We start from the raw sequence: 15,790 nt of genomic DNA, 5'->3' as shown, positions 1-15,790 counted from the left end.
CACAGTTAGGGGGAACACAATTCCTGATATTTTAATGAGGGATCATCTTATTTATGCTACCGTTGTTCTAAGCAAATAAGATGTAAAAACATGATAAACATCACATGCAATCAAATAGTGACATGATATGGCCAATATCATTTTGCTCCTTTTGATCTCCATCTTCGGGTCGCCATGATCATCATCGTCACCGGCATGACACCATGATCTCCATCATCATGACCTCCATCATCGTGTCTCGTCAACTATTACTTCTACTACTATGGCTAACGGTTTAGCAATAAAGTAAAGTAATTACGTGACGTTTATGTTGACACACAGGTCATAAATAAATTAAGACAACTCCTATGGCTCATGTCGGTTGTCATACTCATCGACATGCAAGTCGTGATTCCTATTACAAGAACATGATCAATCTCATACATCGCATATATCATTCATCACATCCTTTTGGCCATATCACATCACATGGCATATGCTGCAAAAACAAGTTAGACGTCCTCTGATTGTTGTTGCAAATGTTTACGTGGCTACTATAGGTTTCTTAGCAATAACGTTTCTTACCTACGCCAAAACCACAACGTGATATGCCAATTTCTATTTACCCTTCATAAGGACCCTTTTCATCGAATCCGATCCGACTAAAGTGGGAGAGAGATACACCCGCTAGCCGCCTTATGCAACTAGTGCATGTCAGTCGGTAGAACCTGTCTCACGTAAGCGTACGTGTAAGGTCGGTCCGGGCCGCTTCATCCCACGATGCCTCCGAATCAAGATAACACTAGTAACGGCAAGTAAATTGACAAAATCGACGCCCACAACAACTTGTGTTCTACTCGTGCATAGAAACTACGCATAGACCTAGCTCTGATACCACTGTTGGGGATCGTTGCAGAAATTAAAAAATTTCTACGCATCACCAAGATCAATCTATGGAGCTTACTAGCAATGAGAGGGGAGTGCATCTTCATACCTTTGAAGATCGCGATGCGGAAGCGTTGCAAGAACGCGGTCGGTGGAGTCGTACACGAAGCGATTCAAATCGCGGCCGAATCCGATCTAAGCACCGAACAACGGTACCTCCGCGTTCAACACACGTGCAGCCCGGTGACGTCTCCCGCGCCTTGATCCAGCAAGCAGAGAGAGAGGTTGGGGAAGACTCCGTCCAGTAGCAGCACGACGGCGTGGTGGTCGTGGAGGAGCGTGGCACTCCAGCAGGGCTTCTCCAAGCACTGCGAGAGACGAGGAGGTAGAGGGGTAGGGCTGCGCCAAGAGAGAGGGAGACTCGTGTCTCTGGCAGCCCCAAAACCCCCCACTATATATAGGGGAAGGGGAAGGGGGGCCGGCCCCTTAGATCCATCTAGAGGGGGGGCAGCGACCCCCTAGGGTTTCCAACCCTAGGCGCCTTGGGCCCTTGGGGCGGACTAGCCCACTAAGGGGCTGGTTCCCACCCAACTACAGCCCATTAGGTCCTTCGGGGCAGGTGGACCCTCCCGGTGGACCCCCGGAACCCCTTCGATGGTCCCGGTACAATACCGATAAACCCCGAAACCATTCCGGTGACTGAAACTGGACTTCCCATATATAAATCTTCACCTCCGGACCATTCTGGAACTCCTCATGACGTCCGGGATCTCATCCGGGACTCCGAACAACATTCGGTAACCATGTACATCTATTCCCTATAACCCTAGCGTCATCGAACCTTAAGTGTGTAGACCCTACGGGTTCGGGAACTATGCAGACATGACCGAGACATCTCTCCGGCCAATAACCAACAGCGGGATCTGGATACCCATGTTGGCTCCCACATGTTCCACGATGATCTCATCGGATGAACCACGATGTCAAGGATTCAATCAATCACGTATACGATTCCCTTTGTCTACCGATATAGCACTTGCCCGAGACTCGATCGTCGGTATACCGATACCTTGTTCAATCTCGTTACGGCAAGTCTCTTTACTCGTTCCGTAACACATCATCCCGTGACCAACCCCTTAGTCACATTGAGCTCATTACGATGATGTCTTACCGAGTGGGCCCAGAGATACCTCTCCGTCATACGGAGTGACAAATCCCAGTCTCGATTCGTGCCAACCCAACAGATACTTTCGAGGATACCCGTAGTGTACCTTTATAGCCAGCCAGTTACGTTGTGACGTTTGGCACACCCAAACTACCCTTACGGTATCCGAGAGTTGCACAATCTCATGGTCTAAGGAAAAGATACTTGACATTAGAAAAGCTTTAGCAGACGAACTACACGATCTTGTGCTATGCTTAGGATAGGGTCTTGTCCATCACATCATTATCCTAATGATGTGATCCCGTTATCAATGACATCCTATGTCCATGGTTAGGAAACCGTAACCATCTATTGATCAACGAGCTAGTCAACTAGAGGCTCACTAGGGACATGTTGTGGTCTATGTATTCACACATGTATTACAATTTCCGGATAACACAATTATAGCATGAACAATAGACAATTATCATGAACAAGGAAATATAATAATAACCATTTTATTATTGCCTCTAGGGCATATTTCCAACAGTCTCCCACTTGCACTAGAGTCAATAACCTAGTTACATTGTGATGAATCGAACACCCATAGAGTTCTGGTGTTGATCATGCTTTGCACGTGGAAGAGGTTTAGTCAATGCATCTGCGACATTCAGGTCCGTATGCACTTTACAAATCTCTATGTATCCATCTTGAACATTTTCACGAATGGAGTTGAAGCGACGCTTGATATGCCTGGTCTTCTTGTTTAACCTGGGCTCCTTGGCAAGGGCAATAGCTCGAGTGTTGTCACAGAAGAGAGTCATCAGCCCCGACGCATTGGGAATAACTCCTAGGTCGGTAATGAACTCCTTCATCCAGATTGCTTCATGTGCTGCCTCCGAGGCTGCCATGTACTCCGCTTCACATGTAGATCCCGCCACGACGCTTTGCTTGCAACTGCACCAACTGACTGCCCCACCATTCAAAATATACACGTATCCGGTTTGTGACTTGGAGTCATCCAGATCTGTGTAGAAACTAGCATCGACGTAACCCTTTACGACAAGCTCTTCGTCACCTCCATAAACGAGAAACATATGCTTAGTCCTTTTCAGGTACTTCAGGATATTCTTGACCGCTGTCCAGTGTTCCATGCCGGGATTACTTTGGTACCTTCCTACCAAACTTACGGCAAGGTTTACATCAGGTCTGGTACACAGCATGGCATACATAATAGACCCTATGGCCGAGGCATAGGGGATGACACTCATCTTTTCTCTATCTTATGCCGTGGTCGGGCATTGAGCCGCGCTCAATCTCACACCTTGCAATACAGGCAAGAACCCCTTCTTTGACTGATCCATATTGAACTTCTTCAATATCCTATCAAGGTATGTGCTTTGTGAAAGACCAATGAGGCGTCTCGATCTATCTCTATATATCTTGATGCCTAATATATTAGCAGCTTCTCCAAGGTCCTTCATTGAAAAACACTTATTCAAGTAGGCCTTTATGCTTTCCAAGAGTTCTATATTATTTCCCATCAATAGTATTTCGTCCACATACAATATGAGAAATGCTACAGAGCTCCCACTCACTTTCTTGTAAACACAGGCTTCTCCATAAATCTGCGTAAACCCAAACGCTTTGATCATCTCATCAAAACGATTGTTCCAGCTCCGAGATGCTTGCACCAGCCCATAGATCGAGCGTTGGAGCTTGCATACCTTGTCAGCATTCTTAGGATCGACAAAACCTTCCGGCTGCATCATATACAATTCTTCTTTAAGGAAACCATTAAGGAATGTTGTTTTGATGTCCATTTGCCATATCTCATAATCATAGAATGCGGCATTTGCTAACATGATTCGGACAGACTTCAGCTTCGCTACGGGTGAGAAGGTCTCATCGTAGTCAACCCCTTGAACTTGTCGATAACCCTTAGCGACAAGCTGAGCTTTATAGATGGTCACATTGCCATCCGCGTACGTCTTCTTCTTAAAGATCCATTTATTTTCTATGGCTCGCCGATCATCGGGCAAGTCCATCAAAGTCCATACTTTCTTTTCATACATGGATCCTATCTCGGATTTCATGGCTTCAAGCCATTTGTCGGAATCCGGGCCCGCCATCGCTTCTTCATATTTCGAAGGTTCACCATTTTCTAACAACGTGATTTCCAGGATAGGGTTGCTGTACCACTCTGGTGTGGAACATGTCCTTGTGGACCTGCGAAGTTCAGTAGCAACTTGATCTGAAGTTTCATGATCATCATCATTAACTTCCTCTCTAGTCGGTGCAGGCACCATAGAAACATTTTCTTGAGCTGCGCTACTCTCCGGTTCAAGAGGCAATACTTCATCAAGTTCTACTTTCCTCCCACTTACTTCTTTCGAGAGAAACTCTTTCTCTAGAAAGGATCCATTCTTGGTAACAAAGATCTTGCCTTCGGATCTGAGGTAGAAGGTATACCCAATAGTTTCCTTAGGGTATCCTATGAAGACGCATTTTTCTGACTTGGGTTCGAGCATTTCAGGTTGAAGTTTCTTGACATAAGCATCGCATCCCCAAACTTTCAGAAACGACAGCTTAGGTTTCTTCCCAAACCATAATTCATACGGTGTCGTCTCAACGGATTTCGATGGAGCCCTATTTAAAGTGAATGCGGCAGTCTCTATAGCATAACCCCAAAATGATAGCGGTGGGTCGGTAAGAGACATCATGGATCGCACCATATCCAATAGAGTGCGATTTCGACGTTCGGACACACCATTACGCTGAGGTGTTCCAGGCGGCGTGAGTTGTGAAACAATTCCACATTTCCTTAAGTGTGTGCCAAATTCGTGACTCAAATATTCTCCCCCACGATCTGATCGTAAGAACTTGATTTTCCTGTCACGTTGATTCTCAACCTCACTCTGAAATTCCTTGAACTTTTCAAAGGTCTCAGACTTGTGTTTCATTAAGTAGACATACCCATATCTACTTAAGTCATCCGTGAGGGTGAGAACATAGCGATAACCACCGCGAGTCTCAACGCTCATTGGACCGCACACATCAGTATGTATGATTTCCAATAAGTTGGTTGCTCGCTCCATGTTCCGGAGAACGGAGTCTTCGTCATTTTGCCCATGAGGCATGGTTCGCACGTTTCAAATGATTCATAATCAAGAGACTCCAAAAGTCAATCTGCATGGAGTTTCTTCATGCGTTTGACACCAATGTGACCAAGGCGGCAGTGCCACAAGTATGTGGGACTATCATTGTTAACCTTACATCTTTTGGCATTCACACTATGAATATGTGTAACATCACGTTCGAGATTAAATAAGAATAAACCATTGACCAGCGGGGCATGACCATAAAACATGTCTCTCATATAAATAGAACAACCATTATTCTCAGATTTAAATGAGTAGCCATCTCGCATTAAACGAGATCCAGATACAATGTTCATGCTCAAAGCTGGTACTAAATAACAATTATTGAGGTTTAAAACTAATCCCGTAGGTAAATGTAGAGGTAGCGTGCCGACGGGGATCACATCGACCTTGGAACCATTCCCGACGCGCATCGTCACCTCGTCCTTCGCCAGTCTCCGCTTATTCCGCAGCTCCTGTTTTGAGTTACAAATATGAGCAACCGCACCGGTATCAAATACCCAGGAGCTACTACGAGCGCTGGTTAGGTACACATCAATAACATGTATATCACATATACCTTTGGTATTGCCGGCCTTCTTATCCGCTAAGTACTTGGGGCAGTTCCGCTTCCAGTGACCATTTTCCTTGCAATAAAAGCACTCAGTCTCAGGCTTGGGTCCATACTTTGGCTTCTTCCCGGCAACTGGCTTACCGGGCGCGGCAACTCCCTTGCCGTCCTTCTTGAAGTTCTTCTTACCCTTGCCTTTCTTGAACTTAGTGGTTTTATTCACATCAACACTTGATGTTCCTTTTTGATCTCCACCTCCGCTGATTTCAGCATTGAATATACCTCGGGAATGGTCTTTTCCATCCCCTGCATATTGAAGTTCATCACAAAGCTCTTGTAGCTAGGTGGGAGCAACTGAAGGATTCTGTCAATGACCGCATCATCCGGGAGATTAACTCCCAGCTGAGATAAGCGGTTGTGCAACCCAAACATTTTGAGTATGTGCTCGCTGACAGAACTATTCTCCTCCATCTTACAACTGTAGAACTTGTCAGAGACTTCATATCTCTCGACTCGGGCATGAGCTTGGAAAACCATTTTCAGCTCTTGGAACATCTCATATGCTCCGTGCTGCTCAAAACACTTTTGGAGCCCCGGTTCTAAGGTGTAAAGCATGCCGCACTGAACCAGGGAGTAATCATCACTACGCGACTGCCAGGCGTTCATAACGTCTTGAATTGCTGGGAAAACAGGTGCTTCACCTAGCGGTGCATCAAGGACATATGCTTTCTTGGCAGCTATGAGGATAATCCTCAGGTTACGGACCCAGTCCGTGTAGTTGCTACCATTGTCTTTCAGCTTGGTTTTCTCTAGGAACGCGTTGAAGTTGAGGGCAACATTAGCCTGGGCCATTTGATCTACAAGACATATTGCAAAGTTTTAAACTATGTTCATGATAATTAAGTTCATCTAATCGAATTATTTAATGAACTCCCACTCATATAGACATCCCTTTAGTCATCTAAGTGATACATGATCCGAGTCAACTAGGTCGTGTCTGATCATCACGTGAGACGGACTAGTCATCATCGGTGAACATCTTCATGTTGATCGTATCTTCTATACGACTCATGTTCGACCTCTCGGTCTTCCGTGTTCCGAGGCCATGTTTGTACATGCTAGGCTCGTCAAGTCAACCTAAGTGTATTGCGTGTGTAAATCTGGCTTACACCCGTTGTATGCGAACGTTAGAACCTATCACACCCGATCATCACGTGGTGCTTCGGAACAACGGACCTTAGCAACAGTGCACAGTTAGGGGGAACACAATTCTTGATATTTTAATGAGGGATCATCTTATTTATGCTACCGTCGTTCTAAGCAAATAAGATGTAAAAACATGATAAACATCACATGCAATCAAATAGTGACATGATATGGCCAATATCATTTTGCTCCTTTTGATCTCCATCTTCGGGGCGCCATGATCATCATCGTCACTGGCATGACACCATGATCTCCATCATCGTGTCTTCATGAAGTTGTCTCGTCAACTATTACTTCTACTACTATGGCTAACGGTTTAGCAATAAAGTAAAGTAATTACATGACGTTTATGTTGACACACAGGTCATAAATAAATTAAGACAACTCCTATGGCTCCTGCCGGTTGTCATACTCATCGACATGCAAGTCGTGATTCCTATTACAAGAACATGATCGATCTCATACATCACATATATCATTCATCACATCCTTTTGGCCATATCACATCACATGGCATATGCTGCAAAAACAAGTTAGACATCCTCTGATTGTTGTTGCAAATGTTTACGTGGCTGCTATAGGTTTCTTAGCAATAACGTTTCTTACCTACGCCAAAACCACAACGTGATATGCCAATTTCTATTTACCCTTCATAAGGACCCTTTTCATCGAATCCGATCCGACTAAAGTGGGAGAGACATACACCCGCTAGCCACCTTATGCAACTAGTGCATGTCAGTCGGTAGAACCTGTCTCACGTAAGCGTACGTGTAAGGTCGGTCCGGGCCGCTTCATCCCACGATGCCGCCGAATCAAGATAAGACTAGTAACGGCAAGTAAATTGACAAAATCGACGCCCACAACAACTTGTGTTCTACTCGTGCATAGAAACTACGCATAGACCTAGCTCTAATACCACTGTTGGGGATCATTGCAGAAATTAAAAAAATTCTACGCATCACCAAGATCAATCTATGGAGCTTACTAGCAACGAGAGGGGAGTGCATCTTCATACCTTTGAAGATCGCGATGCGGAAGCGTTGCAAGAACGCGGTCGGTGGAGTCGTACACGAAGCGATTCAAATCGCGGCCGAATCCGATCTAAGCACCGAACAACGGTACCTCCGCGTTCAACACACGTGTAGCCCGGTGACGTCTCCCGCGCCTTGATCCAGCAAGGAGAGAGAGAGGTTGGGGAAGACTCCGTCCAGCAGCAGCACGACGGCGTGGTGGTGGTGGAGGAGCGTGGCACTCCAGCAGGGCTTCACCAAGCACTGCGAGAGACGAGGAGGTAGAGGGGTAGGGCTGCGCCAAGAGAGAGGGAGACTCGTGTCTCTGGCAGCCCCAAAACCCCCACTATATATAGGGGATGGGGAAGGGGGGCCGGCCCCTTAGATCCATCTAGAGGGGGGGCGGCGGCCCCCTAGGGTTTCCAACCCTAGGCGCCTTGGGCCCTTGGGGGGCGCACTAGCCCACTAAGGGGCTGGTTCCCACCCAACTACAGCCCATTAGGTCCTTCGGGGCAGGTGGACCCTCCCGGTGGACCCCCGGAACCCCTTCGGTGGTCCCGGTACAATACCGATAAACCCCGAAACCTTTCCGGTGACTGAAACTGGACTTCCCGTATATAAATCTTCACCTCCGGACCATTCCGGAACTCCTCGTGACGTCCGGGATCTCATCCGGGACTCCGAACAACATTCAGTAACCACGTACATCTATTCCCTATAACCCTAGCATCATCGAACCTTAAGTGTGTAGACCCTACGGGTTCGGGAACTATGCAGACATGACCGAGACATCTCTCCGGCCAATAACCAACAGCGGGATCTGGATACCCATGTTGGCTCCCACATGTTCCACGATGATCTCATCGGATGAACCACGATGTCAAGGATTCAATCAATCACGTATACGATTCCCTTTGTCTACCGATATAGCACTTGCCCGAGATTCGATCGTCGGTATATCGATACCTTGTTCAATCTCATTACGGCAAGTCTCTTTACTCGTTCCGTAACACATCATCCCGTGACCAACCCCTGAGTCACATTGAGCTCATTACGATGATGTCTTACCGAGTGGGCCCAGAGATACCTCTCCGTCATACGGAGTGACAAATCCCAGTCTCGATTCGTGCCAACCCAACAGATACTTTCGGGGATACCCGTAGTGTACCTTTATAGCCAGCCAGTTACGTTGTGACGTTTGGCACACCCAAACTACCCTTACGGTATCCGGGAGTTGCACAGTCTCATGGTCTAAGGAAAAGATACTTGACATTAGAAAAGCTTTAGCAGACGAACTACACGATCTTGTGCTATGCTTAGGATAGGGTCTTGTCCATCACATCATTATCCTAATGATGTGATCCCGTTATCAATGACATCCTATGTCCATGGTTAGGAAACCGTAACCATCTATTGATCAACGAGCTAGTCAACTAGAGGCTCACTAGGGACATGTTGTGGTCTATGTATTCACACATATGTATTCACGCATGTATTACGATTTCCGGATAACACAATTATAGCATGAACAATAGACAATTATCATGAACAAGGAAATATAATAATAACCATTTTATTATTGCCTCTAGGGCATATTTCTAACACTGAGGTACCACTCAATGACATCATAAACAATCGAGATGCCACCGGCCGCATTGCAAAATGGGCCATCGAGCTCCTTCCATTTGAAATAACATACAAACCACACCGAGCAATTAAATCTCAGGTGTTAGCTGGCTTCGTCGCTGAGTGGACAGAAGCCGAACTCCCTAAAGAGTACGGCACATACTCCAACTGGGTGATGTACTTCGACGGCTCTAAAATGTTAGCCGGACTAGGGGCTGGTGTCATCCTAACATCCCCTACAGGGGGTACAGTCCGTTACGTACTCCAAATCATGTACACGGACTCCAATAACGCGGCCGAATATGAGGCCTTACTGCATGGTCTCCGGATGGCTGTCTGTATGGGCATACAACGCCTCGAGGTGCGAGGGGATTCAAATCTCGCAATATCTCAAATAAACAGAGAATTCGACGCAAAAGATCCAAAGATGGCAGCTTACCGCAATGTCGTGCTTGAAATATCAGCTCGGTTCGAGGGGCTTGAGTTCCATCACGTGGCCCGAGACAGTAACCAAGCAGTGGACATCCTTGCTCGAGTGGGCGTAAACGCGACCCCGTTCCACCTAACACCTTTGTGGAGCGGCTCTTCAAGCCATCCGTAGTATGGCTGGACGAGAGCGGAACCACCTGTCCGGCGCCAATCATATCCCCAGATGCCGAACACGATTCAGACATCATCGGGGGCCCGGGCACAGAACCAACGCCTTCCGCCCATGTAATTATATCAGTAATCGCCCCATGGACCGAACCCTTCCTGGCCTACCTTAATAGGCGGGAGCTCCCTGAGGACCAGAACGAGGCTCATTGTATCATTTGACGTTCAAAAGCCTATAAGGTTCATGAAGGAGAACTCTACAAGAAAAGTGCTACCGGAGTCCTTCAAAGATGTATCTCTGAAGAAGAGGGGCGGCAGCTCTTGGCCGAAATCCATGCTGGTCTTGGCGGCCATCACGCCGCAGCTCGGGCCCTTGTAAGCAAGGCCTTCTATACTGGTTTTTTCTGGCCTACGGCCCGAGCAGATGCACAAGACCTCGTCCAACGTTGTGTAGGATGCCAGCTTTTCGCCAATCAAAGCCACATGCCGCCTACCACCCTACGAACAACCCCCATTACTTGGCCTTTCGTGGTCTGGGGGCTTGACATGGTCAGACCCCTTAAAGGGGGAAACCATAAGAAGAAATACCTGCTGGTCATGGTAGATAAATTCACTAAGTGGATAGAAGCCAAACCAGTTAGAACGGCAGAAGCCGGACCGGTGATAGATTTCATATCCGGTGTCGTACACCATTACGGTGTCCCACGCAGCAGCATCACTGACAATGGCTCTAACTTTACAGCCGACGAGGTAAAAACTTGGTGTGCTAATCTGGGCATCAAGCTTGATTACGCCTCCGTATATCACCCTCAAACAAACGGTCAAGTCGAACGGGCCAATGGCCTGATAATGAGCGGCATTAAACCCAGACTAGTGTGATCCCTAAAGGAGTCAGATAAACACTCGGTTGAGGAGCTCGACTATGTACTCTGGGGGCTGCGGACCACACCCAATCGCACGACCAGATACACACCGTTCTTCATGGTGTACGGCATAGAGGTCGTCTTGCCCTGCGATATTATTCATGACTCACCTCGAGTGCGCATGTACGAAGAGAGAGAGGCCGTGCTTGATCGGTAAGATGATTTAGATAGCCTGGAGGAGGAGCGCGGCGTCGCAAAAGCTCGTTCTGCATTCTACCAACAACAAGCTCGAAGATACCAAAGCAGAGAAGTGCGGGCCAAGACTTATAATGTTGGTGAACTCGTTCTACGCCTACCAGAGAAGAAAAAGGACAAGCTAAAGCCCAAATGGGAGGGTCCCTTCATTATAGATGAAGTTCTCACTGGAGGAGCCTATCACCTTCGTAATGCATCGGACAATCGCTTAGAGCCGAACCCATGGAACGCTGCCAGACTCCGAAGATTCTACGCCTAAGTCCGGACACATTGTTCGTTAACTTTTTATATTTTTTTCTCTTTCTTCTTTTTATTTGTTTTACGACTTCTAGCGTGTGCTCGGCTAAGCCGCACACTTGCGAGGAATACATCTTTAAATGTACACACCCCACTATAACTGGGGGCTTCTTTTCATAGAAGCTTATTATTATTATTCTTTTTCGAGCATCAAGCTCACCGTATATATGTGTCGTCTTCTCATATATGTCTTTCCTTCGCCATTATATGCACCTTTATGACTTAAGTTTTTGCCAAGCTCGGTTGCCTAGCTCCTGTGCTTATGCCCTACGTTCCCGCTTGTTCGGCTAGGGCATAAAGGGAGCACCTCTGCGATTGTTAAATCCGGGTTATCCGGACGTGTACCTCAGACGGGTGAAGCCAAAAGCTAGCGTTCTTAAGGGAATAATAGGTCTTTGGACAAAAGATGAAGTGCCTTCGTTGCAATACAAGCCCCGAAAATATAACGTGTACTGTGATTTTTAGCATCACAACTTAGGCATGCAAAACAACGCATGCTGGCCCAGGGAGAGGAACCCTTAACGAAACTATTCTCTCTGGAAGATGTTTCTTATCAGCAAATGTAATATAACATAACTCCCCGAATACAACCTGTCTGATCAAGCAACTGTGACCGGACCGTCTGGTTTCCGAACATAATTTAGTGTTTACCGACGGTATAGTATTCGGAAACACCCCAAACCTTGGGTTTCGGAGGAAAAAGGGGACGGTCTGCCATGACAATCGTTTTATAATTCGGCTGAAGATACGTTTGCCGATAAAAGTACATTACTACTTGGACTCGACAACTTCTTCCTCCTCTAGACCATCTAACAGGTTGTCTAGTTTACAATCCTGTCGTGAAAACTTGGCGGCTATCTTTACTTGGTCATACACCAAACTAACAGGAATTTCCTGTCCATCTGGTCCCCGAGGCCTGACCCGGGCCATATGATTCGGATCAAGTCCGGTGTACCACGTTTTCACCATGGCCCAGGCTTCTATTGCGCCTTCTCGGCATGCTGATATCTTCCATAGCCCAAAGCGGCGACGAGCTCCCTTGAATAAGTTCACGAGTTCCTCCATACTTCCTGGAGGAGAGTCGGCCGGCCATAAAGCCTTCGCAATGTTCCTCATTGCCTTCTGGGCTCGCTCATGCACTTTGGACAACTCTTGTAGCAGATCGCCTTGAAATCCGGACACCTCTCCTTTGGGCTGCCCAGTCAGCACACCTACAGAAACAAATTTGTTAAAACTTCCCATTAGGGGACTATATGAAAGTAAGGTTAAAAAGCATACTGAATATGCCGCCTTTCAGCTTTCTGTTCTCTTTCAAGGCATCCGCCAGTTGGGCTCGTATGTCCTTCAGCTCTTCGGCTTGCTTGGTATTGGCATCCTAAAGCTTGTTATTCTCATCCCTGGTCCGTGTAAGTATGCATTGACCGGCGGCTTCTTGCCTTTCGGCATGCTGTTTATCCGCCTGCGCGGCCCTTAGTTTCTCTTCCAGCTGATCCAACGATCCTGTCGCTGTACACACAACAGTGCTTATGTTAAAACATGCTGGGCACAGAATCATATTTTCCGGATAGTAGTTGACATTACCAGTCGGTGCCTTCTTGGATTTCTCCAGTTCAGCGGTGACAGCAGTTAGCTGGGTCCGACACTTTTCAAGCTCCTGAGACAGCATGTTGTTCTTCTCCGTGAGTACCTAATCATACAACGATCCTCAAATCAGTTGTGTCAACTGCTTCAAGTCTCGGGAGCTACTGGTGCACAGGGTTATTGAATCTACACAAAAGCCTTACCCGCATATCCTTTGCAAGCTGGTGTGTAGCTCCGGCAAGGCCATCTCGAGCAGCCCGGATGTATGCCTCTATAGAGCTGAGGGCATTGAACGCCTCTTCAGTAAAGTTTGGATCGCGCATGGGCTCTTCTCACCGCCGATGGACCATCGCGCTCTCCACTTCGGAATTGGTGACCGATACATTATCTGAATCCTCGTGGAGATGACGATCTCGCATGGCACCCGTACCTACCCTAGTACTAGTGGCAGGGTCCGGGGCCAGATTGGCCGATTCATGGCCGGTGAGATCCCCGGATACGGCCCGGTGTACGCTCTTCCTGAAATATAACACAGCGGGGCACATTACATTTTGTCCTATTTGCCAAGTGCAGGGTGAAAATTATACCTCTTCAGTAAACAAGGAGGGTCGATGGTATCACTGCCCGCCTTTCTTTTCAAAGACTCGCCCTACGCGGTCGTCGCCTTCTTGGAGGGCACCTTCGATGTGGTTTGGCGGGACGAGCGCCGCCCCTACGGAGCATGAAATAGTGCGGTGGGTGAGGCACAACGGGAAGGCTCTTGTTGAAAAGATATCTCCTGGGCACTTACGTGGGAGGAGGGGAGAAGGCCGGGATAATCGGTTGTGATGGCCACTTCCGTGCCATCGTAGCTTCCCTGATAAAAGACCCCCTCCTTGAGCTCTATAAATATGTCCGGATCCTCTTCAAATCCAGGATCCAGGTCTCGAATATGGTCCTCCGGCTGTGGAGCGGGGCTATAGATCCCCGCGACAACCTTTCTCCATTCCTGTTAAAAATAGTCGGATTAAAATTCAAACTAGGTGCGACTCAGGAAGAGGATTGAGTAAGGTTACGGAGCGAAAGCTCACCCAGCCAGGAGGGTTGTACATGGAAAAGCCCTCTCGGTACTTAAGGCGAGTAAAATTTTCTTTCTCCCCTTTATAAAGATCAGCCAACATGGCAGTCAAAGCGGCCAAGTTGTCCGAACCCTTGCGCCCGCAGCGAGATGTGTCATCTTCTCCGTTGTAGTGCCACATGGGGAGCCCTCTGGATTGAAGTGGCTGAACGCCTCGCGTTATTGAAATCGTCATTGCCTCAATTATAGATAGTCCGGATTGGACAAGTATCTTTATCTTGCTCATTAACTTCTTAATCTCCGCACTATCCTCCTCTTCGAGGCTCCGGGGGCGCCAACTGTGGCGCTTCTTTAACGGAGCATTGGAAAATTCGGGTAGGCCCCGGCGGATTGGGTCTGGAAGAACAACGTCTTCAATATAAAACCACTCCGAGGGCCACTCTTCGAATGCCTTCTTCGGAGTGCCGGACAGGTATCATGTCCCGGCTATGTGCCATACTTCGGCACCGCCCACCTCGAATATAGATCCCTTTTGGGAGCGGGGGACGAGGCAGAAAAGTTTCCTCCATAACTCAAAATGGGCCTCGCAGCCTAGGAACAGCTCACAAAGAGCAACGAAGCCCGCGATGTGCAGAATGGAGCCCGGCGTGAGATTGTGCAGCTGGAGGCCATAGTACTCCAGGAGACCTCGGAGGAAAGGGTGGATTGGAAATCCAACGCCTCTTAGTAGAAAGGAAACGAAGCACACTCGCTCCCCTTCAGTAGGATTGGGGAAATTTTCTGCCAGGGCTTCGCCATTTATGGAAGTTAATCCCGCTCGAACGGGAACCAGGTCCGCGGGAGGAAGATATCCCTGCATTTGGAGCTTGGTCAGCTGGGCGTGGGAGACCGAGCAGCTCTCCCAATCACCTTTTTGAGGGCCGTGGGGGCGTGAGGAAGAACTGGGAGCGCTAGCCATGTTTGTGCGGTTCTCTGGCCAGCTCTAAGGATTTTCGCCTGGTTTGGAATGGCATCTGAGATCCAATCTCTTTAAATAGATGCCTTCCCCACACTGTCAGGGTGTTATCTGTAAAAACACTTGGACCCTTCGTATTCGTCTAACATGTGAGAGCCGAGGCGACAGTAGCGCAGGAGCCGTGGGATATGATATTTAATGTGAAGCCGAAGCTGTCCGGAGTATTAGGGAGGGCCCACCTAACGAAACCGAAGATATAAAAGTTGGATACTGCATCATCGTTGAAAAGTCGAATATGGTTCTTTTGTTCAAATTACTTTGGAGTATTCGGAGGAGGAACCCGCCTTGCAATTTCGAAGACAATCTGCGCGCCGGACACGTCGTCATTGAAGCCTGGTTCGGGGGCTACTGAGGGAGTCCTGGACTAGGGGGTCCTCGGGCGTCCGGGCTATGTGATATGGGTCGGATTAATGGACCGTGAAGATACAAGATCGAGGACCTTCCCCGTGTCCGGATGGGACTCTCCTTTGCGTGTATGGCAAGCTTGACGTCTGGATGTGTAGTTTCCTTCTTCTGTAAACTGACCTTGTGCAACCCTAGCCCCCTCCGGTGTCTATATAAACCGGA

This window comes from Aegilops tauschii, chromosome 5 (assembly GCF_002575655.3).
Source record: "Aegilops tauschii subsp. strangulata cultivar AL8/78 chromosome 5, Aet v6.0, whole genome shotgun sequence".
NCBI lineage: Eukaryota > Viridiplantae > Streptophyta > Magnoliopsida > Poales > Poaceae > Aegilops > Aegilops tauschii.
The sequence above is the reverse complement of the archived record's forward strand: the minus strand, read 5'-3'. Positions refer to the sequence as shown.